Source organism: Petaurus breviceps, unplaced genomic scaffold, assembly GCF_028583685.1.
Source record: "Petaurus breviceps papuanus isolate PSGF00001 unplaced genomic scaffold, PetGlider_PUasm1.0 91133, whole genome shotgun sequence".
Lineage (NCBI taxonomy): Eukaryota > Metazoa > Chordata > Mammalia > Diprotodontia > Petauridae > Petaurus > Petaurus breviceps.
In genome coordinates, this window is record NW_027187419.1 from 101,336,745 (window position 1) to 101,363,442 (window position 26,698).

The following is a 26,698-nucleotide window of genomic DNA, read 5'->3' on the forward strand; positions in this document are numbered from 1 at the left end:
CTATTTGAAGGACCTTTCTCCTTTGCCCAGGCCCTTCCAATGTCCATCTCCAGGCATCCTAATGAATATCAGGTCACTGAATCCAGATGGCTCTGGAGGAGAAAGTGAGGCTGGTGACCTTGCACAGCCCTCCCTCACTCAAATCAAAGTCAACCTGCAAGTCATGTCATCATTTCCTTGATGCCATGGTCGTCTTAGAAAATGAAGTACAAACACAGTAATGTCCTGAGTCTGCCAAGAGAACGGATGCAAAGTAATGGACAATATTACCTCTGGAGGCTGGAGCATTGGTGCCTCTTTGATGCGTCCCCTTCCCTGTGCAGGAATGTAAGCTGTGCCCACAAGTTTAATGAATTGGATGTTGAGACTAAAAAGAAAAAAGTTTCCTTTTAGGAGTCAGTGGCTGCCCCACCTACTTTTCTTTTTCCTTTGGCAATACAGCCCAGAAAGCTTCTGGAATTGCTTATAGCAAGTCTGTCTCAACTGGAAAAAAAAGACTTAAAAGCATTTTTTTCCCCCAAAATCATGCACCTTAGCCAGCTCCTTTATAACACATAATAGAGTACATTTTACAAGCACTGGGGATGGATTTTTTTTTTCACAAATAAATCATTAAATCTCCTACCCTGTGAATGTATATGATTAAATCGAATAATTATAGGACTTGAACCTTTTGGCTTCAGATTGGTTGGACCTCTTTTTTCCTCTTTATTTTTGAAGTGATGTTGAAATCTATTAACGAAGCTTTCTTGATGAGAGATAGCATGGTCTGTGTACTATTCTTGTTTGTTTAAAGCATCTTCCCTCTCTAGAGCAATTTAGCAATCCAAGGACCAGGATGGGCTGAGCTCAATAAGAGCCACTCCCTAACCATCCCCCATCTCCAAGGCATCTGGAGAGGAAGGTTAAATTCATTACTTGTGAAGTTCACAGAAAATACTCTTTTATCCTGAAGAGTAAGAAGTTACATGTCTTTAGCTGTTTGGCTCTTTAGGAGTCTAAGGACCCGGAAAGATTTGATTTTCTATAATGCCATAGAGCAGATTGAGATTGGCATATTAAAAAGCAATGACTTTTAGGATTCCTCCCAAAGCTGTAATGTGGATGACCTAGAGAAAATGCTTTTGGCAAACTTGGGACTGTAGGGTCTGGTGGTAGCATCTGTCAGGGAATATCAGGGCAATAACTGATGATTCTGGAACTTAAGGAAGTGTAGGGGAGATGAGGAAAGAGACCTCTTGGTTCTTTGGACACAAAGCCCAGAAGGGAAATAGGCCCTGGGATATAGCCTGGTGGGGAGAAAACAGACCAGAGACCCCAGGGCACGCTGAAACTCTTGATGAAGAGGCCAACACTGGGGAAAGGAGCAGGCTGGGACTGGTCCACTTGCTGTTGAATTTGGAAAAAGTTAATCTGTCTCCCAGAGAGTTTAACCTAATACAGCTGTGGTATAGCCTACACTCCCCAAACCCCCTAACATCTAGGTGAAGGTGTGGTTAGGAGGGTAACAATGGTCAGGGTCAGGCTGGTGGGTGGAAGGCAGTGTGACCCTCTCTTGATTCCTTCCTGCAGTGGAATATGTATGTCTTCAGTACAGTAAGTCAGTCACCAGCCAAGGAGAGGGTCCTGATAGGATGGGTGTGGTGACCTGGGACTAGGCAGAAAACAGAGGTGGACATGGGCACATGGGGGGGGGCAGGACTGTGTGATGGCAGGACTGGAAGAGGATCATGAAACCCAAGATGATCACTGGGAGGAAGGTTGTTTTTTGTTGTTATTTGTCCTTCGTTCTCAAAGACGACCATGACTTCAGGGAGGTGACGCCATGACTTGCAAGTGAAATGGATTTGAGTGAGGGAGGGCTGTGCAAAATCACCAGCCTCACTTTCTCCTCTGGAGTCTTCTAGGTCCAGATATAAGTCAGGAGAACCAGAGATGGCCCTGGCTGGGAAGAATGTATAGAGAGAGGGTAAGAGAAGGAAGTGTATTTCCAGGATATCAGGGACACTGGGGGAAGCCCTGATCCCCCCACCTAGTTTTGACTCTGGAGAACAGAAACTCATTTTGGTTTTGGACTGGCCTTTCTTTATTCAGTTCACAGGTTTCATATGATTTACAGTGGAAGGGATCTGAGAGATCATTTATAATTTCATTTTACAAATGAGGAAACGGGTCTAGGGAGTTTAAGTGACTTTCTCATATTGACTCATTTTGATTCAATTCCATAAAATGAAGGAGTTGGACTAGATGACCTCTAAGGTCCCTTTTAATTCTAAATCTTAAGAATTTGGATAAAAGTTTGTTAAGTGCATGCTATGTACAACCCTATCCACCGCCACCGCCACACTTTGCATAAGACGCAAAGTATCAATAAGACAGGACCTCGTTTCTCTTGAAGCTTAGAGACAAGTAGGGGGAAATGATAACTAGAATGCAAAATAATATATAATTAGTATGCAAAAAAAGGTACAACAAAATCCTTTGTGAGGTCCAAGCAAGAAAAGGTCTTCAAGGCTGCGTGTTAGCCCCAACTGCAATTCCTTTGCCTCAGTTAAACACCCTTATTGTTGCTACTGTGTAGTCCTCTTTCTTTCAGGTTGATGTCTCCAAGATGATGAAGTGTATTTTCACTGTTCCTCTTTGACAGTGTGGCTCAGAGTGGACTTTAATTCAGAGCAAAACTAATGCATGTCAACAAATTATTTTGAAGTAAATATGGTACATCATAGCAGAAAAATATGTATATATTTCCATCTATATTTATCTTTTTTAAAGGAATATGTCATCTTGGAGACACCCCCATGTTTGAAAATGAATGACTCTTTTTACATTTTAAGTTCATCTGTCAGGAAGTGAACGATGTGGTGTGTCTCGTCTTCATTATTTTGGACTTGTGGTTAATCATTGCCCTGATGAGAGTTCTCAGGTCTTTCAAACTTGTTTTTCCCTTTAATGTTGCTCTCCGTGTATATAAATGGTTCTACTTTGCACCAGTTCAGAGAGGACTCTCAGGCACAGTTTCTTAGATGAGTAGCACCTGAGCTGGACCTTAAAAAAAGATAAGGAAATTTGAAAGAAAATAAGGTAGAAACAAGGATTGTTATTATTATTATTCTCAATAGCTAACATTTCTATTAGTAACCATTAGGTCCTGGCAGCTAGGTGGCATAGTGGGTGGAGCACTGGGCCTGGAGGCATAAAGACCTGAGTTCAAATGTAGCCCCAGACACAGACTAGCTGTGTGAATCTGAGATGCCACTTAAGCTGTTTGCTTCTGTTTCCTCAATTATAAAATGGGATCATAACAGTACTCCCCTCCCCCCAGTTGCTGTAAAGATCAAATGAGGATAATAACTGTAAAGTATCTGACAAATCTTCATGCATTCTATCAGTGTCATTGGCTCCACTAATACCACACTCAAGGGCTGTTGCCCATTTTTATTTAAACAGCTAAGGCTGACTATGTATATTTGTTACAAAGGTTTGTTTTTCTATTTTTTTGTTGGGGATGTGAAGAGACACAAAAATGCTTATTAATTGAAAAACAACTGAATTAAAAAAATAAACAGCAATGGTTGTGAGGTAAAGTAAAGCACACTGATGGAGTGGATGAAACTGAACAGAAAAAAAGTCCCAACCTGGATTACATGAAAACATTTCTGATGCAGGGATCTCTCTGGGCACAGCGACCTCTGTGTGCCCATGATATAACTTTTACCATGCAACCCAGAGCCTGTGTGAATTAGTTACTTGGGAAACAATGGCCTCCATGACAAACTAACCAACCATCTTGAAAGGGCTAAATGACTGTCTTAGTCTGAGAATGCTGAAGCTTGGCAAAGGAAGTAAGTGGTCAAAGCCATATTACTCAAAGCCTTTCAAACATGCCTGAATGAAGCTCTCTCTCACTCAGTCCTGCAGAGAATAGGCTTATGCTGACCCCGCAGGGCATTGACAAGATGACCTCATGAATTTTTTTCTATCTCTAGTTTCTATAAAGGGGAGAGGCTAGGGCTGTACCAATGAAACAAAGGGGTAAGCTCAAACTGTCAAAGGCTTTTCATGCTGAATCTGAGTCTTATTTGAGAACATCTACCAAAGAACTTTAAAAGCCCCTATAGACAGATTGTTACAGAGCATTATACCAGAGATAATAGCATAGGATCATAGAACTGGAAAGGACCTCAGAAGCCATCGAGACCAACCCTCTCATTTTAGGACAAAACTGAAGTTGAGATTGGGAAATGACTTACCCAAGGTCATAGGGCAGTATATTTCCTTCTGTCCACTAAAGAGAGAGTGCATCAGGCAAAACTCCCTTTCAGTGTGTGAACTATAAAACACCTTCCATTCCTTCTGTGAAAATGACTACAGGAGCTGTCATGGGTATTCTCTTATAATTCTTGCAGCAACTCCAAACATCCTCTGTTATACAACAGGATAAATACAAAATGCTAAACACTTCCCTTAAAAGGAAAGCCTGCTAAATCAAGTTTGTTTCCTATTTGGGAGCCAAATACAATCACATGGCTCTCTCCCAATCACCAGATAAAGTGCAGACAAAAAAAATTGGAAGAAAATGAGAATCTTCCTTAAGATTTGTTCATGTTCAATAGGGGACATAGTTTGCTTTTGCTTTTCATTTTTTAAAACTGATAAGATGGGCATTATTTATTTTGAGGGACATGTACATTAGCTGCCATGGCAACTCATGTTACTGTTAGCACTCTATGTGGCCAATTAAGGCCCTTCATTATACTTATCTTTTTTTTTTCTTAGAAGCTTGGCAAAGCCACTCAAGCCAGACAGAGATAAGTATCTTATAAGCACTGGACACCAGGTTTTGTTTTCCCTTCTATTTACTTCTCTGGAAATCTTCATACAGTATACAGAGGAAATGTGTTTGCCTCCCTCCTACTGCTGACTGTAGCCTAATTCCCAGCCTGACACTTTGTTCTGGCCAGTCGTATCTGCCTGACATCATCTAAGGGGCTCAGTTCTGCCCACATCCAGTTCAAATACTGTGCAGGGAACACATAAGACTCCTTAGATCTGCCACACATCTGTCCTACTTTGTGAGTGTTGCTCAAACAGCTGGTGGCACAACAGAGAGAGTAGTAAGTTTGGAATTGGAAAGACCTTCATTCAAATCTAGCTTTGGACATTTACCTACCTGTGTGACTCTGGGCAAATCATTTCACCTTGAATCTTGAACCTCAGTTTCTTCATCTATGAAAACAAGGTGGTGATAAGGTATGATTCCTTAGGCTGGATATCAATCTTTAACATCTGCATATGTCTTTCTACCTGCCTTATATTCCTAGACTCTAAACATAACTTGTATATTTGAAAACTATTTCTTGTCTGTACCTTCCTGCCCAGTATAAATTCCTAGCCTCAAGGCTACATGTGGTCCTCTAGGTCCTCAAGTACAGACCTTTGACCAAATCCAAACTTCACAGAACAAATTTGGGTTTGTCAAAGGGCTGCACTTGAGGAACTAGAGGGTCACATGTGGTCTTGAGGCCACAGGTTCCTCACCCCTGTCCTAGACTGTGAATGGAGCCATTTTCCATACGAATCCTTACTGCTTAGTTCAAACCCTTGACTGCTGAAGCCAATGCTGGACTTTATATCTTACTCACTCAATCTGGTGTGAAGATCATCACCATTCCTTTCCAGTACCCTCTGGCTCCTTGACTGGATCCCTTTCCCAACTAGAAACCCTAGTTTCATCAAACCCTAGCATCTAATCTTAATCTTTTATCTGTCTTGATCTATAGGCCTCCAAGTCCTACCTTTAATACCCTCCAAGTTCTCCTCCTACCTATCTGACCATTCCCTTGGTTTACTTTGCTAGACATTCACCTAGGACATTCCTGCAAATAACAGATAGTCCCTCAGGGGTCTAGTATGTGCCTGGGCCCCTTTGTCTTCTCCCTCTATATTATTTTACTTGGTGATCTCCTCAGTTCCCATGGATTCAATTATCATCTCTATGCTGATGATTCTCAGATTTTCTTATCTAGCCCTTACCTCTTTCTTAACTTCCAGACTTGCATCTCCAGCCGCCTACTGGTCAGCTTAAACTCAACAGGTTCAAAACTGAATTTATCATTCCCCCCAAATCTTTCTCTTCTTCCTATATTCTCTATCTTTTGACAGCATCACCATCCTCCTAGCTACCCAGGTTTGCACCTAGGTATCATCCTCAACTCCCCATTCTCTCTCACCCCCATAACTAATCTATGGTCAGGTTTTGTTGCTATTACCTTTATAACACCTCTCATAAATGTTCCCTTCCACCCCAGTACGGGCCCTCCTCACCTCCTGCCTGGACTATTGCAAATAGCCTTCCTAGTTGGTGTCCCTGACTCAGGTCTCTCCCCCACTCCAGTCTATCCTTCACTTAGCAGTCACACTCATCTTCCTGAAGAGCAGGTCTGGCCATGTTCACCTGAGCTCCTCCATATAATAAACTCAATGGATCTCTACCATCTCTAGCATCAAATGGAAAATCCTCTAGTGTTCAGAGCTCTTCATAACTGGGCCCTCTCCTACCTTTCTTGTCTTCTAACACCTCACCCCTATGTACTCTGTAATGTAATCCAATGACACTGGCTTCCTGGCCCTTCTTCACACTATTTCCTGATTCCCCATGGGGGACACACATTTGTCCCCCATGACTCAAATTCTTTGCCTCCTTGCATCCCTTCCTGGTGTCCTTAAAGGGCCAGCTAAAAATCTCACCTGTGAGAAGTCTTTCCAGATCCCTTTATTGATAGTGCTCACCCTTTCTTATTTATCTCCAGTGTATTCTGCCTATATCTTACTTTTACATGGTTGTTTGCATTTTTCTCCCTCATTAGACTGTGAACTAATTGGACTAACTCAATTTCCTTGAGAGGTGAAATGTCTTCTACCTTTCTTTCTTTGCATCTTAAGCAATTAGCACAAGGTCTAGCACACAGTAGGTGCTTAATAAATACTCATTGACTGACTGGACTTAACATATGCTATCTTTCTTTGGTTCTTATTTAATGATTCTTAGATAACCCAGCTATATAAACTATTTGGAAAAATAGGCAAATTCCTTTTATAGTACAAATATGATGTCGATACCAAAACCAGGAAGAATGAAAACAGAGGGAAAAAAAACACTATAGACCTATTTCCCTAATGAATATTGATGTGATTTTTTTTTCCTTTTTGGAGGGGGGAAGGTAGGGCAATTGGGGTTAAGTGACTTGACCAAGGTCACACAGCTAGTTTTATGTTAAGTATCTGAGGTCAAATTTGAACTCAGGTCTTCCTGACTCCAGAGCCAGTGCTCTATTCACTGTGCCACCTAGCCACCCCAATTCAAAAACTTTAAATAAAGTGCTAGCAAGGAGATCACAGCAATATATCATAAGAATCATGCACAATAACCCAGTGGCATTTATACCAGGAATGCAGGCATCATTCGATGTTAGATAATTGAACGTCAATAACAAAACCAACTAAATCACACAATTGAAAAATATATAAGCTATTTGGAAAAAATAGGTAACCCAGCATGAGAATTGCACCAGAAAGAGAATAGCCCAGTGTTCTGCTTTTAAGATGCCACTCTGCGCTGCTCTTGCTGTTTCCTATCCATAGACACTTGTCAAACTTTCACTGAGATTCTCTTATCAGAGACTCACTCTGTCTCTAGTCACCTTAGAGCAGTAAGGACCTCATGACACACTTCAACAGTCCATTTAGGCATGACACCTTCAGCCTAAAAATGAGTGTTTGGCTCATGGGAGGAAATTCTGCTCCTTTCTTTTCACGTGAGTCCCTAGGATTCTCTACTGATTTCTGGAGGGGGATTTGAAAATGTCCAATGTTCTCTCCATTTGGGCACTGTCCAGTGCTTCAATGGTTATGGAATGTTAGACTTGTGAAAGCTGAAGGTTGGGCAGGAAGATTTCAATTGGGAGCAGCAGGCTGCATTCCTTTTTAATAGAGAAACAAAACAGTGTGTGTGTGTGTGTGTGTGTGTGTGTATCTGTGTGTGTCTGTATACAATATACACATACATACATATATATACATATATACAATATATCCCATGCATACATAATGTATGTATGTATATGTATGTGTATATATAAAAATAAGCACTATTCATTGAAATTCCCAAATTGTTGATCATGACCAAGCAAGTTATGTGTACAGGAAACAGTCACTTCCCTTCTCCATTTGGAGAACTTAAAAAAATTGATCTAAGATAAACTGCCATAAATAATTATATAAACAGTTCCCCCATCCTTTGATTCCTTTTCCTTCTAATCCTGAAGTGGTATTTTAGCAGTAACACCTAACACTACAATTTCCTTTCCATTTTCTTAGTAAATAGAAGTAGTAGCAGAGCTTCATATAGACAGAGGGTGGCTTTTAAACCTTTAATTATGAGGAAATAATTCAAGACATTGCTGAATTTTACTTCAAAATTGCAAGAACCCAGATTTCATTGCTATGGGATACTCCCTCAACCAATGCAGTTCCCAACCACTTCAGTTCAATTAAATTCAATTAAAGGGGCTATCATGTGCTAGGTATACTGATACAAAAACAAAAATGGAAAGGATCCCTGAATATAAACTTGAATTCTATTACATGATGCATACAGATAAATGTATAGGCTAACTAAAGACGAAAAAAAGACATGTGCCAAGTAAACTTGGAATATAAGTAAATATAAATTATTAAGTGCAAAAACATTAAGTAAATATAAAATGATTTTAAGGGATTGGAAATCACAAAGAGCTAGGGAATTCAGGAAAGACCTCATGTAGGGGGGTGGCACTTGTGGAAGCCTTCACTTAATGTTTGGGATTCCAAGAGGCTGGCAAGGAGGGCAAGCATTCCAGGCATGGGGGCTAACCCAACTGTGCAAGGGCTCTGCATGCCTTAGAACAGTGGTCTTGAAGTTTTTTTAATCTCATATCACTATAAGTAAAAAACAACAACCTTATTGTGTTCTTGGTGGAGTTGTGAACTGATCCAGCCATTATGGAAAGCAATTTAGAACTACCGTGTTTCCCTGATAATAAGACCTATCCCGAAAATAAGCCCTCCCCTTACTGTGTAAGATTTCTCTAAAATAAGCCCTCCCCTGAAAATAAGTCCTATTGAGATTGCTACTGTAGTGAAGGTGATCCCCTGCACTACACGCTACATTACGGTACCTTCTGTATGCACCATCCCCCCCCACCCCCCCGCCCCAAACGCACACTGCGCTCCGAGCTGGATCCAATCAGAGCTGCAGCAGTGAGCGCGTCATCCTATTCTTCCCCAGTGATTTGCTTGCTGGCGCCATTGAGAGCAGTGCCGCGGAGGAGAGCTGAGGCAGGACAACATAAAAACCTGGTATGTAAGCGGGAGTGAGGGGGCATGATGGAGGATTAAAAGGGCATGATGGAGGAAAAAAGAAGAACTCAGGGGGCATGATGGAGTGAAAAGAAAGACTGATGGTCATAATTTTATTATTCTGTCTGTTTTGACCCCCAGACATGAGTACAAAAAGGAAGAGCTATACTGTTGAGTATAAGAAAGCAAATGTAGAGGAGTCACATGGCAAGAATCTTGCAGTTTTCTGTAAAGAAAAACTTTTGGATCTTCGAATGGTCAGAAAATGGAGAGCAGATTATAATAACCTCAATCAACAGGTGGATGAGGGAAAAGGGAAAAAGCGCAGGTCTGGATCAGGTCGGCAGCCCTTATATCCTGACTTGGAGATCCTCATTGGTGAATGGATTGCTGACAGGAGAGCAAAGGCCTTGGTTGTGCGCAGGGCTGATATTCAAGCATTTGCCCTTTCAATGGCATCAGAGTTTGAAATGGTCTCAGAAGGATTCAAAGCATCACAACACTGGTTGGACGGTTTCCTTCAACGGTATGAACTGTCCCTACGTAAGAAGATCAACAACACTGTTTAAGCTGGAAGATGCTGAAGTTATTAAACGTGCACTTGCATTCAAGTCCTTTACTGATAGGATCGACATTTCCAAGTACCAAACCTGCAATATGATTGCTATGGATGAAACTGCAGTGTTTATGGGACAAGGATCTCAAACAACAATTCATCACAGGGGTGCAACGTCAATCTACATTCCCACCACTGGCTATGAAAGTGCACGGGTCACCTGTGTTTTGGCAATTCGTTTGGATGGAAAGAAAGCCACACCTCTAATCATCAGTAAGGGCAAGAAAGATAAGACTGAACGTGTATCTGGCATTTACGTTCTTGAAACCGAAAAAGCCTGGTGTACACAAGCCGTTATAAGAAAGTGGGTTGATTTAATGCTGCCACTTGTTATGCGAGGTAACCAAAGAGGTCTGATAGTCTGGGATTCAGCCAGCACTCACCGCGCTAAAGAAATGAAGAACTTCCTTGCAGAGAGAAGAATAGATCAAGTAATGATTCCTGCAGGAATGACTGCCTATCTCCAGACCCTTGATATTGCAATAAACAAGCCATTCAAGGACCATTTGCGCATGGAAGTCAATGACTACATTGCAAATAGAATGGAAAGAAATCAGCATGGAAACTTTGTGAAGCCCTGTCTGCAAGAAGCCGTGACTTGGGTGAAGAAGTCATGGGATAAAATTACTGACAGCTGTGTCGCCAAGGCACTACGAGCAGGTTACCTGGGCAAGACATATTCATTTAAAGAGAGCTATATTGCTGGACATGACAGATTGGTCCACTTCTTCTGAAGGAAATGGAGGCACAAGACATCCAGGACGGAATTCAGGGTATGGACACTTATGACGATGTTGTTGAAGAAGATGACATGATCATTATTGAATAAAGTTACATTTTTTTGTTCACATTTACCTGTTTATTAAAATTGCTGTCAATGTTCATTAAAATAAGCCCTCCCCTGAAAACAAGCCCTCTGGTGTTTTTCTGTCCAAAAAAAATAATAAGACAGTGTCTTATTATCAGGGAAACACAGTATTCCTAAAGGGCTATAAAACTGTGCATACCCTTTGATCCAGCAATACCACTGCTAGGTCTATATCCCAAAGACATGGTGGTTAAGGATTGGAAATGAAAGGGTTGCCCATCAGTTGGGGAATAGCTAAACAAGCTGAGATCTATGATTGTAGCAAAATATTATTGTGCTATAAGAAATGACAAGCAGGATGATTTCAGAAAAACCTTAAAAGACTTACATGAACTGATGCTAAGTGAACAGAACCAAGAGAACTTTATCCACAGTAACAGCAATGTTGTTCAATGCAGAATTGTGAATGACCGCTATTCTCAGAAATACAATGATCTAAGACAATCCCGAAGGACTAACAATGAAGGCTATTATCTGCCTCAAGAGAAAGAACTGATATTGTTTGAATACAGACAAAAGCATGCTATTTTTTCCCTTTATTTGGATCTTTTTGTACAAAATGACTAATCTGGAAATGTTTTACATGATTGCACATGCATAACCTATATCTGATGGCTTACCATCTCAGGGATCAGGAGGGGAAGGGAAGGAAGGAGGAATAGAATTTGGAACTCAAAACTTAAAAAAAAACCCAACCAAATGTTAAAAAAAATGTTTTGATATGTAATTGGGAGAAAATATAAAATATCTTTTTTTAAAAAACCTTTAAGCACACACTCCTAATATATTTATTTATACCATATAAATGCTATATGTGTGCCTTTCTTTGAACCAGATCTGTGATTTCTTTTTCTTAAATTCAATTTATTCAATTTTTGTGTTGGCATTCTCTCCCTCCTACATTTACTCCTCTTGTGCCTCCCCATACACCTGTGATTTCATTGACATAGAGAGCTCTACCAATATAAATTAGCACCTGCTCTGCAATTTATAAGTTTCGATGCAGTGCTGTCAAACTCATACAAACAAGGGCTATGGATACCTACATAAGGATCCTTGCGGACCCTAGATTGACTTAGTTTTAAAATGTAATGTTATCTGTTTTGCTATATTTATATTTATTTTGTTAAATATTTCCCATTTCCATTTTAATCTGGTTCAGGCTGTACTTGGAAGAGGTATAGGTCACAAAAAACCCATGCGCAGCATTTTTGAAACTTCTGAGCTTAGAGAGTTGTCTGGGGCAATTAGAAGTTAAGTGACTTTCCCAGGGTCATATAGCCAGTATATGTCAGAGATAGGACTTTCTGAGTCTGAGGTCTACTTTATAACTACTATGCTAATATTGACTCTCCTACACAGACTATCATACTCATTTATGAAATATTAGTAAAGCTTAATTTCTTCCTTTTAGTGAAAAATAAAGATAAAAAATAAGAAAGCAGACTTTTAAAGCTATGCTTAGCAGTTTGGCCTACTACTGCTTATATAGTAATTACAAGCTAGAATATGTTAATAAGCTTGATCATTTTATTTTTTTTAAATCCCTGTGTATATTCTGGGGGACAAAGTGGACTAATAAATAACAATTGTTTGTTAATAATTATACAGTTAAGTTGATCCATATAGTTAGGCAAGCAGGTAAATTTCAATATTGAAAAATCACTGCCTTTTAATGAAAAGAAACCTGGTCAGGCCAGGTTCTTAACTTACTAAGGTGGTCCAGAGTATAGAACCAGCTAAGTCAGTTGAAGGGCACCAACCATCATGATGCCAGTCCAGCTACTGGGTGTCTAAGTCTCTGTTATAACTATTTCTTTTCCAATTATAGAGGGGATGAGGTTGGGAAAGAGCTTTGAGCAGCCACTGGGTCCAGTGGATCATAAGTAGAGAAAAGTAGGGAAGCTCTGGGAGATAATGGGTGGAAGGATTATGTAGGGTTGTGTTTAAAATATGTTGGGCAAATGTCTATCATGGTGGGAATATCTTCTGATTGGTTAATTCCATACTCCAATGGATACCCTTGTATACCCTTTATGGCACGCATGCACCTCAGTCTAGAGACCACTTCCTTAGAAGCCAGCATCATGAGTTTCTGTGGCCCAAGATATTCATTGCTTGGGGACCAATCTTCTGGAGATGGTGAGCCTCTCCAAATTCAGCCAGACCAATACTTGGAGAACAGACTGTGACGAGATTGTACACAAAGCCTTTCCAGGTTGGTAGAGCTTTGTGCCTTACTGAAATGACCTTTGCGAATTTTGGCTTCTAAGATTCTTTCATGCTATGAATCTATGATCCTGTTGTAAAATCTATTTATCCTAAGGAGGGATGCCTGTATTCTTGAATGAGGCATGCAGGTCCTTAGTGAAACTTGTTCAATCTTGATATTTTCTAATTCTATATCACATCACAAGTGAAAGTAAGTTTTTCCTTGTCAAAGAGGAAGAGGCAGTTTTGCCATGAAGCTTTAAAAATCCATATTCCCTAGCTACCTGAAGTCCCTAGATTATCACCAAGGTCTTAGATCTGACCTGAATCTGTCAATTTCTGGCTTTAAGTGTTTGACCTTCAGCTTCTTTTGAATTTTTAGGAAGCTAAAAAACCTCTAAGCACAGGCAGGCCTCTTCTGTAAATCTGTCATCTTTCAGAGTACGAGAGCAATGGCAATGGTTTTTTAAATATATATTTTAAAAATTATTATAAAAGAAAATCAACAGAAAAATATTTCTCTAAATACCATAAAGACTAGTATTCATCCTATATAATATTCTGTGAGAAGTTAGAAAATGTTACTCTCTCAACCATAAAAAAATTGGACACATTATTATTGTTAACAATAAATATTTACTGTGCCTTAATTGAATGTACTCCCTGGGAGCTTTCAGGATCAGGGGGCAAGGAGTCACAGAGGAAAGGCTGTGGTTTACTTATATGAGAAAAATAATTTTCTTGGATTCTCAAGAACTAGAAACCACTGATTTAACATTCATGCTGGTACCATATGCATTTTAATAGATTCCAACCCAATAAGCTATGTAGTAGACAGTCATAGCCTTAGATTCTAGGAGACCTGGGGTCAAATATCACTATAGATGTAGAGTTCTATGACTCTGGGATGATCACTCTTAATCCATCCCCAGACCCCCAGTTTTCTAAGATTATATATTGTAGAGAAGGTGCCCATCTATTTCGGTTGAGGGAGTTCCTTATCAGTAGCCCCTAAATTGACAAAATCACAGATTAGGTTTAGAAATACATTATTATTATATAAAATTATCAAAGTGGAGACTTCATTTAATGTTGTAAAAAAAAAGTTGCTTTTTAGCCATTTTTCCTCATAGCAAAAAAATTAGCACAGTAACATGTTACAGTGGAAAGCATTGCCTGAAGATTCAGAGGGCCTCAGTTGTCCTCTTCCAATGCTTACTACCTTTGTGTGACCTTGGGCAAATTTCATGACCTCCCTAGGCTTTATTTTCCTCATGTATAAAATGGGGGGGGGGCAGACAATACAGTCTGACTACATGTCCTCTGAGTTCCCATCATGTTATAGACCTATGGACCTATGATCTTTTCTCTGTAGATTTGTCTTTTGCTGAAGGCCCTGTGACTGTATGCTCCGGAGATAACCTATCCAAATTTCTCCGTTGAAGTTCATAACAGGGAATGGCTAGACGATGCAGCAAACAGAGCACCAACCCTGGAGTCAGGAGGACCAGAGTTCAAATCTGACCTCAGACACTTAACACTTACTAGTTGTGTGACGTTGGGCAAGTCGCTTAACCTCAATTGCTCTGCCTTCCTCCCTCCAAAATGCAAAAGAAAAGAAGAAAAGAAAAAAAAAAGAATGAAGTTCATAACATGTAACTTAGGCATGTACACAGCAAATTCTCTCCAGTTCTTTATTATATTACTTCACAATTTAAGGTAGAGTTAGCTAAGAATAATGGTTGGCATTATTTCAGTGTCTTTCTTCTTAACAATAAATAGATCTCTAATAGTGTTAACCTGTAGAGGAAAGGAGCTGGTATTGTGAACCTCAATTGTAAAGGGCGCCCTGGTAGGACTCACATCTTACCCTGCTAATGTTTTGTGAAAAATCAGGATCAGAACTGGTAGTTTGAACTCCCTTTTCTGGGGTGCTGTCCTAATTTCCAACTGCCTCTTCCCCAAGACCATTCCTAACCTCACATCCTCTGGAATGCAGCCACTAGCAGTCCTAGCCACACATAACTTCTGAAGCAGGAAGCAACAAGAAGAAAGGATTCCTTTAACATGCAAATTCCTTTTCTCGTGAACCGGGAAAAGAAGGTCCTCGGAAATGTTCCTCCTTTGCTGTTTGATCTTTCTTAGCACCAGTCAGTTCATCTATAAAATGCAGTGTCTACATTGGGACTTTACAATGATAAAGGACAGTGGAGAATTTGGAGATGGCTCAGGAGAAATTGTAAAGGCAATTAACAGGTTTGGAGAAAGATGAAAGGGAATGAGAATGAGAAGACTGAAAGGGTTTGAATCTTCTCAGCAAGTCTTATAAAATAGGATTAGTTCATATCTTATTCAGGAAAATCAGGTATGGTACTGTCTTGAGGTTGCAATGAGGATAGACTGTATGAGTTTCCAGGCCTATGATAACAATCACTATCATTTAGACAGCACTTTACATGTTTTCTCATTTGATGCTCAGAACAACTCTGTGAAGTAACTACTATTATCCCCATTTTGCAGCTAAGGAAAACGAGGCTGACTCTTGCCCAGGGTCACACAGCTACCCCAACCTCTCATAATCAGAAGAATCAGTCTAAGTAACCATCAGGGGCTATGAGTCAGGAGACTTAGACTTAATAGCTTTCATACAATAGAACATTATTAAATGTAGATGTCCAATAGAGCATAGAGGTACCACCTGCCTGAGGTCACTGGCCTTGGACATATGTCCCTCCTTGTCCTGTATTCTGCTATAAAGTTCAGTATTGGGTTCATTATTGGGGAAATTTTTTTCTCCTTAGCAGAATTGAGCTTCCCATCTTTACATTTCTTGATAATAAACTTCCACATCACCATCTCAGGCAAATTATAGAATTGGTAAGGTTCATGTGTAGGCCTTCCTAAGGGGGAAAGTAAAAGAGATCTCCAATACACAATATGAATCTGGTATCAGGCAGTTCCTTTCTTCCTAAATGGAAAATAATGCTAAACCTAGAAGCATCAAAGAGTGTATTAAAAGAATGATTAGAGTAGTATTCCTTAATGTAACTATGGTTACAATCACTTGGAGCCTAATATTCTAAGCCTCATAAGAGCATAAGACAGTTGAGCAAATATTTCACCTTGGCTCTGGCACTGTTCATCCAAGCTTTGTCTCCTTTCTAGTTGCCTACTTCTCCAGTGCTAAACCTTTACTTGCTGCCAGCCTGCTCATGCCATTGCTACAACCATAACTACTTGGATTATGCCACCACTGCTCATATCTGCAGACTTTTCAAGATAACAAGGTCTCCTGTCCAAGAAAAGGAAATAGTACAGAGTCAAGGATTGACAGGGACCCAGGAGCAGGAATATCTAGTTTCAGCAACTAGTACTAGCTGGGCAGGATAGACATGAGCTTGGAGCAGAGAATGGGCTCTATATCATCCTACCCTACATCTTGTTGCCTTTACACCTGCAGGCAAAAGACAGCTGATCAGAAGCTGTCTCTTCTTTTGCCAGATGCAGCAGTCTGCCCCCTGATGCAGTCACCCAAGTCAGTCAGGGTTTATCCCATCATTCTAAAACACCAAGTTTCTTTCAGTGCTGGCCTACAGGAACAGCCAGGAAGTCTGTCATCCCCAAAGCCCTAAGGAATGAGTTACCTTGTCCTTGGAGTCCTTGGAAGTTTCCAGAAGAACTTTGGAATGTTCTGTACTAACCCTGCATTGCATAAGGTGTATGAAAAGATTATTGCTTAAGCTCAAGAGCTGCACATGTATCAGACTCTAGATTAATAATGCCTGAGGGTGATAATGTCAGGAATCCCCAGCCTCTCCACCCCACATCTCACATTAACATCCTGGTGCCTGATACAAAGCAGTATAAGGACCTCATGTACCTTGGTGAGGTGAACATTGACCTGGCACTCCACTAAGATCCAACGTTTGTCTTGAAGTATCGAGATGGACTTTTTTGCAATTCAGCTCAATAAACATTAATTAAGAGCCTGTGCAAGGCATTGAGCTAGGCCTTGAAGAACATATAGAGATAAAGAGGAAAGATAGTCCCTGCTTTAAAAGAAATTATGATTCAGTAATTGGAACCAAGTCTGGACCTGCCTTAAGACTTAAAGTCCAGGGTCGGCCAGGTAGCACAGCGAGTAAGAGCACCAGCTCCAGTGTCGGGATGACCTGGGGATCGAATCCGGGCTCAGACACCCAGAAAAACCTGGCCATGTAACCTTGAGCAAATTACTTAACCCTGATTGCTTTAAAAAAAAAAACTTTAAGTCCACAAGTGGTGGTTCAGTTCAATTCACCAAACATGATTAAGATCCTCCTTATGTATCAGTCCATTTGCCAGATTATGGCATGGACTAGAGCCCTAAGGGTAGCCCAAAACCAGAGCTAAGCCCTGGAAAATCTGAAGAATACCTAGGATATACAGGTGGTTTACCTCACTGAACCTACTGGCCCAACAGGAGATTTTAAAAATTTTACAGAATGTGGAGAAAACATCATGACTTCCATTCCAAGTAGATAAGATAGTTGGTTTATGAACACACACACACACACACACACACACACATGCACACACGCAGAAACATACCTGTAAAAGGCAAGTTTGCCTTCCAGGCTTGGCCATGGGCATGGCTGTTATTACTCTATCCATTCTTAAAGAAATCATTAGAAAAATATAACATGGTAGTATTAAAGCCTTTATTTTACTATCACAGATAGTTTAGGGCTAACTCCATTCATAAAAAAGAATCTATGATTCCTCACATTTATTTTTTCTCTGACTATGCTATACGTTGGAACATGTGGTAATTTTTCCTGCTTCCCACAGGTCGATTCTGCCTTTGTATTTGAGGAACCAACAACAAAAATAATGGGAGAAGTGAGAAAGATTTCTGTTGTAAATTGTCTATTTTTAGTGACTTGTAACTTTCTCAATATTCATTTTGGCCTGAAGTGACACATACTTGGGTGTCAGCCCAAAGGGAAGTTATTTTGGAAAGTCTGAGCAAAATTCCCTCTGTGGCTGTTTGAGTTGAGTAAAAGAGTTTACCTCTGGAAAATTACTTTTCTGTTCTTTCTCTGGTCTGGAACTTGGCTGCCTAAATCCAACCTAGGATCTATTTCATTAGAAAGGTGATGATTAACTGAGGTGGGAAGTGGACAAGATAGGGATGAAGAGGAGAAAAAGGCCATAAGACAGAATGGAAATTGGCACCCTGGTCCTTCTCCTGATAGCTTTGCTGCACTCAAAAGAAATTCTAATATTGATCCTTGTCCTACTACCAAATAAGAAAAATAAAACATGTTCCTTGGAAGCAAAATGCTGAAATAGGTGAAATGAATTTCCCTGCCAGGGAGTCAGCTATGAAGAACTAGCTTACTTTATAAGTCAGGATTTTCCTGTATCCCCCTAATAAATATTAAATCTTGTTATTAGTGTCTGATCCTTTCTTATTTAGAAGGCACTGAAGTCTAAGCACATAGAGTGATGGTAGGTTAAATGTACTAACAATGAAATTGCAGTATGACTTGTGTATTTATGTTATCTTTGCCCTATGTAAAGCTAGAGAGTAGGAAACAAACTAGATCTGGAATAAAGAGATCAAAGTTTGAATTCCAGTTCTTATGTTTATGAGCTGTGTGACCATGAACAAGTCACTCAACCATTCTGAGACTGTTTCATTATCTGCCAGTTGAATTGAGAACAGTAAAATTTGCCTTCCCTACCTCACAGAGCTGCTATGGGAGAAATTTGCATAGAAACCAAAGCTTTATTTATTTTTGTTCAGTCGTGCCTGACTCTTTGTAACCCCCATCGTGGTTTTCTTGGCCAAGATACTGGAGTGGTTTGCCATTTCCTTCTCCAACTTATTTTACAGATGAGGAAGCTGAGGCAAACAGGGTTGTATAAACTAGTAAGTGTCTGAGGATTTGAACTCTATAAGCGGAGTCTTCCTGATTCCCAGCCCAGTGCTCTATCCATGGCACCAGGAGGTCAGATTTGAAACCAGGGTGTCCTCACTCCAGGGCTGAAGCTCTCTCCACTGCACTATCTAGTTGCCCCCAAAACTCTATAAATGTGAGATATTGTTTATAACTCACCCTTCTAAATCAGTAAGAATCTAGTATATTTTCCTTCCTCCTAAGAAGAAAAAGACAATAACTTAGTTCTGAGAAAGGATTAGAATCACTTACAGATTGCTCTCCCTCCAAGAACCTCAGAGCCCTTTACAAATTTGAATTCAGGGTGAGCCTCACTGTACATACTTTAAACTGGATGGGTCCTTAATTCTATTGCTACAGGTACTCCTTCTGTTAGCGCAGACAGTGGCTTCTCCGTGGTGTCTCAGCTTGGCTGATTTTTGGCCACATCCTGCAGATGTTCTGAGAACTGTGCGTGTGCATGCTTCTGTGTGTTGAGACTAAGGTCTTCTTATCTCTCCCAACCTGGAAGTACAGTAGCTACCTGCAAGCTTCTAGGCAGGCAGGTACACGGCTCAATGGATGCAGAACCAGCTCTATATCCATTGAGACAGCTCTGGAGATTAGAAGACAGTTCAAATCCATCATCAGATGCTTACTAGCTCTGTGACTCTGGGCAAATTATTTAACCTCTGCCTGCCTCAGTTTCCCCATGTGTAAAATGGGCATCATAATAATAGCATTTGCCTATTGCCAATAGGGTTGTTGTGAGGAGAATGTGAACTATTTGTACAGTATTTTGCAAACCTTAACATGCTATATTAATGCTAGCTTTTATTAGCTATTATTATTACTCATATGCCTGATCCCACTACTAATCAACCTACTAACCTTAAGTATGCACTTTGACCTGCTCTGTTTCTGACCTAGACTGTGTCATCCCTCATTAGGCAACCCAGTTGTGTCCCTTGTTTCTGGGACTCATCATATGGATGCTAGACTCAGGGCAGACCACCAATCGGCTTAGCCCCTTGCAGCTCAGATCTGCTGAATTTAAGAGATCCTCCAGCCTTAGCCCTACTGTGTGTATCATATAGCCCAGAGATGCCCCGGGGCCTCTTTCTCATGACTGTCCTCATCACATCACTTGTATAAGAAGTACAGGGGGACCGCACAAGGCTGTTTTATATTTTTAATTGTTTCATGGATCTCCCTGGAGAAAAAAAAAATCCTTCATTCTATGTCTAATCTTCTGGTAATGAGAGTCTTTGTACCTAGGCAAGCTGGTCCATGGATTGTTGAAACAGTCTGTTACCAGACCTGTAGTCAAAACCATTCCACAGAGGCAGTATACTGTAGGGGGGAGGGCAATAAAGTGGGCATCAGAGTACCCATATTGGAATCTTGGGCTCTTACTAGTTGAGTAGCCTAGGATAAATCATTAAGATTCGTCATGTGTAAAATGAGGATCAGGCTATTTGCCCTATCTGCTTTCACAAGGGTCAAACAAAAAAAATGTATATAAAATGCTCCACAGAATGTGAAGCACAAAATCAATTTTTAAAGAGAAAGAAAGTAGAATTTTCCTCAAGTTTGTTCTTTAGAGGTTGAAATGACTTTTGAGAAGGGAGGCAGTCTATCCATTCTTTTGGTTTCCTTCCAAGTTTAAGCAAACCCATTTTCAGCTACACAGGTTGGAGAACAGGCTTGGAATTTTTCTTTCCTGGACAACAGTAGTTTCAATTTAATTACTCATGGCCATGTTAAATGACTCCAAGTCACTAGAAGTGGGAGCCAGAAGAACAAAGAGATTAGAGACAGGTGGAGAATGGGAGTGGGGTGGGGGTGGCCTGTGAATTGGAGGCTTTTATTTTCTTTCTTTATATCTCTAGTGCTTAGCACATAGTAGGTGCTTTAATAAATGCATGTTGACTGTGAGCTGACGGGTAAACTGGTTATAAACATAAATAGATGGTGAGACAGCAGCACTGGCAATGGAAATGGGCTCTATCTAGGGTGAATATACAACGTGACCAATATTGTATCAACATCACCTACTTTCAGGTTTCAGAGGAGGACCATACCTCTCTTCCCTTCCAACCCTTCCACAAGAGGTGATGTGTTTCTGCTCAACAAGCTAGGAAAGGAAGATGCTCAAATTTGGTGCTGTGCCACCACACCTACAAAAACTATCTTGCTCCTTTGTTCTTGCCAATGTTATGTCATTTCTTCCCATGGGAATCCCCCAGTTCCCACACTTCCTCAGTCAGGAAGGTCAGCCTAGACACATCTGTCTGCATCACTGAGTTGAACCAGATAAGCTGCAGCTGCTAGACCATGGGGCATGTCCTCCCCCATTTCCCCTGCTCTGAGTGGAGCCATAGGCTCAGCTCTGTTGTGCTGCTGTGATCTTATAACTAGCTTTCAAAAGAGGAAAACCAATAAGGACAGGAAGTCCAATTGGGTTCCTCACTGACCAAAGTAGAGCTGGTTGTAATTGGTGCAGCCAAGTAGTAGTGAGTCTGAAGACAAAGGGGAAGAGGTAGCTCCCTTCTTCTGAATCTTTGACACTAATCAAAAAAAGCTCCCTCTTGAGAGAATTTTCATGAGGAAACCTGGGAGCTAACTGATCTGATACGCAACATCAGACATTGCTCAAGTGGAGGGTGAGATTGAAAAGGATGATACTATTGTTAGGCCTATAACCAAAAGAATTCAAAGAAAGAGGAAAATGTCCTTCATATACAAAAACATTTATAGTAGATCTTTTAGTGATAGTAAAAAAAACCTGGAAACTATGAGGATGTCATCAATTGAGGAATGGCTAAATGAGTTGTGGGATATGGATATGTTGAAGTATTACTGTGTTGTAAGAAATGGGGAAATATATGATTTCAGAGAGACTTGGAAAGACTTATATGAGATGATGCAAAGTGAAGTGGGCAGAATCAGGACAATTTACATTACAACATCAATATTACAAAAATGAACAATTTTGAAAACTGTTATAAACTGATGAAGAATGAAATGAGTAGAACTGGGAGGAGAATTTATGGAGTGTTCTTTTTTAACAATTATTCTGAAATTCTGAATTGTTCTGAAAGACAAACAAATTTGAAAGTTCTAGGAACTATGATCAATACAGTGACCATACATAATTCCAAAGGACCAAAGGTGAAACATACTGCCCACCTCCTACTACAAAAGAGACAGATTTAGGGAATAGAATTTTTTTTTAAATCTGTTTTTATATACATCCAACAAGAGAATTTCTTTTGCTTGATTATGCATATTTGTTACAAGGAATTTATTTTTGTTTTCTTTTTTGTTCCCTGAGGTGGTGGTGGAAGGGAGAGAAAATAGACTTCTGGTAATTAAAAAAATTTTAAAAAGAGAATTGGGGTGCTACATTCACTTTCAGATAAAGTCATTGTATTGTTAGTTTTGCTAAATTGTATTTTTGCACAAAGAATCCTGTCATGGAATGAGAGGGTGGTTAACTTATAAATGTTTACATTATAATAAAAATAAAATGTGTCAATAAAACTTTAAAAAAAAAAGGATTATGGAAATGACCCCTTCTATGGGAACTGGATGAAAGAGAAGAAAGGCTAACCTTTCCTAATTATGCTAGCTTTTATTGATCAGCCTTTTCCCTGAACTCCTACAGCATTGACCATATAACATAGGCCACACAGTTAAGCTCTTAATTGTATACCATCTTGCATTGATCATTGATATATACTAACCTCATAACCTTAAGCAGACCATAAGCTCCTTGAGGACTTCCTCCTTGATGGACCAGGTCTTAACTTTTTATATCCTGCCTATCATCTATTATTGTATTGGGCACAGATTATATTCTTGATAAATATTTGAGTAAAACGGGAGCTTTCCTGGATGGACTCATATCTGCCTGTACCATTGGTTTTGAATGGTTTTTCCAGTCTACTCTTTACATATAGGCAGGTTCAAACACCAGCACATGGCCTCCTCTATGTGCCTTTTCAGTGCCTGTATCTGGAATATTATCCCTCATCACTTTTGGATTCCCCCACTTCATTCAAGACAGCTCAAATCCCACATTCTGCAAGAACCCTCTCCCAGTCCCTGCTACTAGAGCCTGCCCTCTCATTTGTTAGGTGCCTCTTGTATATACATGATACTCTGTATAATGTCTCCCTTATTGGAAGATAAGCTCCTTGAGGGCAACTTGACAATATATCTGTCTTTATTTGTTTTCCCAGTGCTTAGCATAATACCTGGCACATTGTAAACATATCATATATGCTTGTTGATGACCCATCAGTTCTCAGAGCCTCTGTGTAATGAGAATAAATTTTAGTACCTTAATAAAATGATAGGAATAAGTTTGTCAACCTAGCATAGCTAACTCCATTTTGTTTTAAGCCTCCATTTTATAATTGAACTGTTTTCAGTAAATTGATTTTCTATAAACCGTTTTTCAGTAATAAGACAGGCACTCGTGTAGTATAATGTAGTAAACAAAATGTGTATGTGTTCCTAAACAATCAATAAGCATATGTGGATCCTCTGAAAAGACAGAAAACAACTTTATCAGTAATTTATATAGTAAAGTACCAATAATATTGTGTGATAAACAACAACCCATAGCTAGAATTATATAAAACCCTTTAAAGGTCTCATCCTAGGTCTGGGACTGGCTTCAGAATTCTCTACACTGGAGACCCGCAGGCAGTGTTTGCCCAAGGCAGTGCTGGGAGGGAACCATCCTTATTAGTCCAGTATGAAAGAATATTGAGACTTCTAAGACTCAGGTTGGTGGTTTGTTCTCAGAGGAGTGTATTATTTGCACATATTAATAAAATGTGCTTATATGCACTGAGAAGCATAAATCTAATTAGTGTTTCTGTCACACCAGTTAGCATATGTAATCATAAATTGGCTATAAGTACACACTTTGTTTTGTACTGTGTTCTGTGGGGAACAGTGGGTGCAGCAGGGTGCAGTAAATAGAACATTGCCTTTGGAGTCAGAGACACTGGGTTTGAACCATAGCTCGGGTTCTTAGTAATGGAAAAGTCCAGGTCTTAGTTTCTGTCTTCTGGGGTTTGTTTGACGACCTAATAGGGGCTTTCCAACTCAGTGTCCTTAGAATTGCAGCTTTCCTAGCTTTGAATCCACGTTTACTGAGGAGTGGTTCCAACTGCCCAGAGGTGGAAAACAAAGGGTTTATAGGTGTTTCATGTTCAACAATTCATGCTTTTGGGATAAAAACGGCTTTGGGATTGTTGTTGTTTGTTAAGGGTCAAGCCCTTTCCTCAGAAATGCAGTTGGCTCTTCGGAAAGCTGACACTCCCTCACAAGCCCTTACCAGCTGCCAGCCCCCAGCAGCAGAAGCAACAACAACAACCATTAGTTTGCAGCCTTCATGCAAAATTCCAATGGTTTTGGCTCTCCCTGCCAGGGACAGGGAATGTCTGCACTTTGGTCGGGGCAGGAGTGGGGAGGGGAGCACCCACCTGGGGCTTCCTTTTTCTTTTCTCTCAGTATTGTGCGCCCTGTGAGGATTTTCAGCTGACCTTCCACAGCTGGTCTCAGGAGGGCCACTGGGCAGTCTTGGAGTTGCATTGCTCACCTTCAAACTCCTTGTTTTATATCTTAAGTACGATAACAGGTTGAACCCACAGTGAGATATAAAGATCAACTTTGTATGCAAAAGCCATTAAAGAAATGTAGATGGGGAATAGGTACCTCGAAATACCAAAAATGTTAAGCAGAGATAAGCTATTTTTGTAAAAATGGTTATTGCTGCTATTTTGATTATCATCCATCATGGAAGAATGTTGAATTGGAAATTAGGGTCCTGGGTTCTAGTACTGGGTTTTCCTCCAGTGTGACATGACACAAGTTACATTTCTAAAATTCAGTTTCCTCATCTGTAAAATAAGAAGGTTGAACTAGATGATATTTTAGGTTTCCTTCCAGATCTAAAAGCTCAATATTATGAACTACTTGTAAACAGCAGATCATACCCAAAGAATACCACCAAATGGAGGAAATTAATTCAAGCTATTAGTAAGGGTGGTACCAAGGTTGTTCGGGTTTTTTTCCCATTAGTAATCACAAAGAAACTGCATTTCTCCTTTTATGGATTCCTCTCCAGCTTACTGAAAGAGTATTTAAGTCAGTTCTCCAGTTTATATCTTTATTTAACTTTCCAAATGATCTCAGTTTACTTCCTTTATCTTTTCTTTTTAAAAAAATATATTTATTTTATTCTGAACTTAAGAAATAAAACAAACATTTCCATAACATAGTAGAATAAAAAAAAATGATTATACATGAAACTGCAAATCTATTATGTACAACTTGCTATTCCTTTCACATATATAATAACATTATCATGTAACTTTTTTTTCCTTTCCATTATCTTTTCTTAGACTATCCAGATTTTAAGAAGTCACAGGTGTTTATTTCCTGATTCTCTCCCTTAAAGCATTTCCCAGCATCCCTGGGACAAGAAGGGGGTGATTCAAGTCAACTGCTGCATACAGAATGTTCTAAATCTAAAAGACAAGGAGCAAATAGCTGGACATGCCTTACCCTTGGTGTTAGCCTCTCCCAGACCATTCTTCTGTGATGGAATCCAGCCAGCTCTCCCCAGCTGACCAAAGAACAGGCTTGCCTCAGTGACTGAGCTCACCACCCAGCTCCAAAAACTTCTATGCTGAAGTTAAAGGCCGTTTTTTTTTTTTTTCCAACAGTATGATAATCCACTGTTCTCATTTGTTCATCCATATAGGTCTTCTTTGTCCCTTTTTAGCTTGGAAAATATACATTCTCAAACCAGATCTTCCCTGTCACAAAGAAATTGGTTTCTTTAGACGATTATACTCTGATACAAAAACAGTCACCTTGGTTTACAGAATTAGCACACTTTTTTTGTTTGTCACTGACTTTTTGTGGCTTTAGTGACTCTTTAGGGGAAATAAAGAAGATATTGGTGGTGGAAGGGTGGTGGGTACCAGGTGATGAAAGATGCTGAGATGGCAACTGTCTAGGCCAGCAATGGGATGCATATCTGACCAAGTCCCAAAGTTCAGTCTGTTATGTCTGAGTGGAAAGTCTAGAACCAAATTCAGACCTTTGAGTGTCAGCACCATCACATTCTTGGTTAAATCAGTTTCCTGTTTCTTAGATACAAGGCTCCAGAGAGCCCTACGATATCACAGCTCTCATGAAACAAACTGATGACTTAAACATACTTAAGAATCAGCAACCCTTGAATTCATTAATCTCTTGAAAAATAGGCAGTACTAGAAACCAAAACCGTGAGAATTCTTTGATTTTCAGTGAACACTGAATATTTCAAATAATTCAAAATGATACTTCAAACAACTGGAGTATCATATTAATGACAGCATAACCTTTTATTTTGTTAGCACTAACTGAACCATGGAGAATCATTGGGGGTAGAGAGCCAGTTTTCTTCAGTTCTTCTCTGTGACAAAAGGACCTGGATTCAGGTCCTGATTCTGATAGACACTGGCTATGTGTGTGTGACTCTGGGCAAATCATTTCATTTCTCAGTGCCTTAAGCAGCTATAAATTTCATCACATGTATTGGTAGAATTTCCTCACTCAGGAAAACAACCCCCGTGGGTTGCAGCTTGGCAATTGCTTCTATGGACGTTG

The 26,698-nt window shown here is 39.9% G+C and overlaps 1 long non-coding RNA gene across 2 annotated transcripts in view; it reads right to left on the reverse strand.

Moving 5' to 3' along the window:
• Positions 1-2,073: 2,073 nt before the first annotated feature.
• LOC138154963 (uncharacterized) overlaps positions 2,074-26,698 on the reverse strand; it is a 54,169-nt gene continuing 29,544 nt past the window's right edge. The window contains exons 1-3 of one of the 2 annotated variants that reach the window (XR_011166721.1): positions 25,607-26,131; positions 5,174-5,229; positions 2,074-3,048 (exon numbers count right to left, since the gene is read on the reverse strand). This is a non-coding gene — a long non-coding RNA (uncharacterized lncRNA). Of the gene's footprint in view, positions 3,049-5,173; positions 5,230-25,606; positions 26,132-26,698 lie in introns of those variants that run through there. The other variant, XR_011166722.1, reaches the window with a different exon arrangement.